At 43.7% G+C, this 3,468-nt stretch overlaps 1 pseudogene; it reads left to right on the top strand.

Annotated features, from left to right (window-relative positions):
- The first annotated feature begins 1,988 nt into the window (after positions 1–1,988).
- On the top strand, positions 1,989–2,886 carry LOC102407073 (annotated as a pseudogene).
- The last annotated feature ends 582 nt before the right edge of the window (positions 2,887–3,468 follow it).

The raw sequence follows: 3,468 nt of genomic DNA, 5'->3' as shown, positions 1-3,468 counted from the left end.
CAGCTCAGTTCAGTTCAGTCGCTCAGTCATGTCTGACTCTTTGCGACCCCATGAATCGATGCACGATAAGCCTCCCTGTCCATCACCAACTCCCCGAGTTAACTCAAACTCACGTCCATCGAGTTGGTAATGCCATCCAGCCATCTCATCCTCTGTCGTCCCCTTCTCCTCCTGCCCCCAATCCCTCCCAGCATCAGAGTCTTTTACAAGGAGTCAACTCTTCGCATGAGGTGGCCAAAGTACTGGAGTTTCAGCTTTAGCATCATTCCTTCCAAAGAAATCCCAGGGCTGATCTCCTTCAGAATGGACTGGTTGGATCTCCTTGCAGTCCAAGGGACTCTCAAGAGTCTTCTCCAACACCACAGTTCAAAAGCATCAATTCTTCGGCGCTCAGCTTTTCTTCACAGTCCAACTCTCACATCCATTCATGACCACTGGAAAAACCATAGCCTTGACTAGACGGACCTTTGTTGGCAAAGTAATGTCTCTGCTTTTGAATATGCTATCTAGGTTGGTCATAACTTTCCTTCCAAGGAGTAAACGTCTTTTAACTTCATGGCTACAGTCACCATCTGCAGTGATTTTGGAGCCCAAAAAAATAAAGTCTGACACTGTTTCCCCATCTATTTGCCATGAAGTGATGGGACCATATGCCATGGTCTTCGTTTTCTAAATGTTGAGCTTTAAGCCAACTTTTTCACTCTCTACTTTCACTTTCATAAAGAGGCTTTGTAGTTCCTCTTCACTTTGTGCCATAAGGGTGGTGTCATCTGCATATCTGAGGTTATTGATATTTCTCCCGGCAATCTTGACTCCAGCTTGTGCTTCTTCCAGCCCAGTGTTTCTCATGATGTACTCTGCATATAAGTTAAATAAGCAGGGTGACAGTATACAGCCTTGATGTATTCCTTTTCCTATTTGGAACCAGTCTGTTGTTCCATGTCCAGTTCTAACTGTTGCTTATAGTATAATTATGTTATAATATAGTATATATAGTATAAATAGTAGTATATAAGTATATATACCATATATAATTATGTAAGAATTACATAAGTACTATATAATTATAATTAAAAATGTATTATTAAATTATGACATAAATGAATTATAGTAAATAAAATTATTTTCATTTATATTTACTATAATTCATTTATGTCATATATAATTTAATAATATATTTTAAGTATAATTATTATATAGTAATTATGTACTTCTTACATTATATTATATATAGTATAGATATTATATATACTAATATACTATATATACTACTATTTATACTATATGTACTATATTATAACATAATTATACTATAATTAATTAGTAATTATAGTAATTATGTTTATCATATAATTATAATTATATATTAAGATATTAAATATACTGTCTCATAGGTTATTATTAAGATATTATTATTAAGATATTAAATATAATATCCCATGCTATACAGTAGTCCTTGTTGCTTATCCATTTTATATATAGTAGTAGTGTGTACCTGTTAACCGGAAACTCTCAATGGAAAAGAATCTGAAAAGGAATATATGTATGTATCTGAATACATATATATTGTCTATATATATGTAAGAAACTAAGTGGCACCCCACTCCAGTACTCTTGCCTGGAAAATCCCATGGACGGAGGAGCCTGGTAGGCTGCAGTCCATGGGATCGCGAAGAGTCGGACCCGACTGAGCGACTTCACTCTCACTTTTCACTTTCATGCTTTGGAGAAGGCAATGGCACCCCGCCCCAGTGCTCTTGCCTGGAGAATCCCAGGGCAGCGGAGCCTGGTGGGCTGCCGTCTATGGGGTCGCACAGAGTCGGACACGACTGACGCGACTCAGCAGCAGCAGCAGCAGCAGCCATTGTAAACCAGCAATAGTGCAAAAAAAGATATCAAATCTTTGTAAACTAAGCCATACTGTAAGGCAGTCCTAATAAAAGTAACAAAAGGATTTTTGAAGTAATATACACATATTTTAATAATTATGTTAATTAGTATTTCATACTCATATGAAATATGATAGTATAGGAAAAGAAAATTCTTAAAACAAAGAGAAAAGGATGACTAGCCTGTTTAGATATTAAAGCATATTATAAGGTGGCAATAATTAAAACCGCATGAAAGTCGTCCTGCAGGCGGCCGGAGGCTGAGGAGCCTCTGGAGCCTGGAGGGAGAGAGGAGACTGAGGGAGTGAAAGCCGAGGGGAGCAGGAGGGGACGCGCTGCGGGGCTCGCCCAGTCTGTGTAGCGGGGTAAGGTGGCGGAGCTCAAACGGGTTCTTCAAGAGATCCAGAGCAGGCTCCTGCCTTCGGCCTCTGTCCCCCGCCCCCTTCCCCGGTCCCGGTCTCCCCTTCGGAAAGATGTCAGACACGGCAGTAGCTGACGCTCCGGGCCTTGACTCAAAGCCGCAGGACCTGCCTGACGCTTACGGGCCTCCGAGTAACTTCCTGGAGGCCGCCGTGTTTAGTCCACAGACGGTGGGCCTGGGCCGCGCGCGCCTCACCGCCTGTGAGGTTCGCATGCGGACGAACTGAAGCATTCCTTCAAACTGAAGCAGTCCCCTGTACGACGACGCTACAGTGACTTTGAGTGGCTAAAAAATGAGCTGCAGCGAGATAGCAAGATTGTAGTACCACCACTCCCCGGGAAAGCCTTGAAGCGGCAGCACCCTATCCGAGGAGACGAAGGGATCTTTGAGGAGACCTTTATTGAAGAAAGGAGGCAGGGCCTGCAATAGTTTATTAACAAAACTGCTGGGCACCCACTGGCTCAGAACGAACGCTGCCTACACATGTTCCTGCAGGAGGAGGCAACTGACAGGAACTACGTCCCCGGGAAGGTGCGCCAATAGGAGCCCCTCTCACCACTTGCCCTCTACTTTCCTGCTGAACTGACATTGGTTTTTGCACGAAGCCTCTCTCTCTCTGATCTGAAGTTGTCTGCCCATCCCCTGGCCTAATAGACTGTCTGGCGTTGTGTCCCTTGGTACCTGACTATACCGTGGGCACTCTACTAGGATCCTCTTCTCTGAGGGGACGTGGGAAACCACAGGCAGATGCCCTCTGCTTGGGGTTGGGGAGTGGATGGGGTTACTGGACTGGAAGGCAATTTCTTGGGCATTTACCCATACCAGAAGGCTAACCTGGGGGTGGGGGGTCTTGTGCTGGTGGGCACTTGGATACATACTGATGCTGCAAGTCCAGGAGTGTTTTCTTACTCAGGTTTAACCAGGAATGCTGAGCAGGGAAAGACCCTGCCTTTCCTACTTGCATGAACTTTTTCTTTTGGGGAAGGTGGAAGATACCTCTGAAGCTCTCATTTTCTCTAGGCCTTTTCCCAGTTTTCTCAAGAGATTCTTTTGCTATACTTTCTCCCTTGTTGCTTTTCATGGCAGTAATTCTAGAATCTAAGCAGTCTGTTGGGAGAAGGCAATGGCACCCCACTCCAGTACTGTTGCCTGGAAAAT

The sequence above is a fragment of the Bubalus bubalis genome, chromosome 11 (assembly GCF_019923935.1).
Source record: "Bubalus bubalis isolate 160015118507 breed Murrah chromosome 11, NDDB_SH_1, whole genome shotgun sequence".
NCBI classification, from domain to species: Eukaryota; Metazoa; Chordata; class Mammalia; order Artiodactyla; family Bovidae; genus Bubalus; species Bubalus bubalis.
Note: the sequence above shows the minus strand (reverse complement) of the source record. Positions and strands in the feature narration are given on the sequence as shown.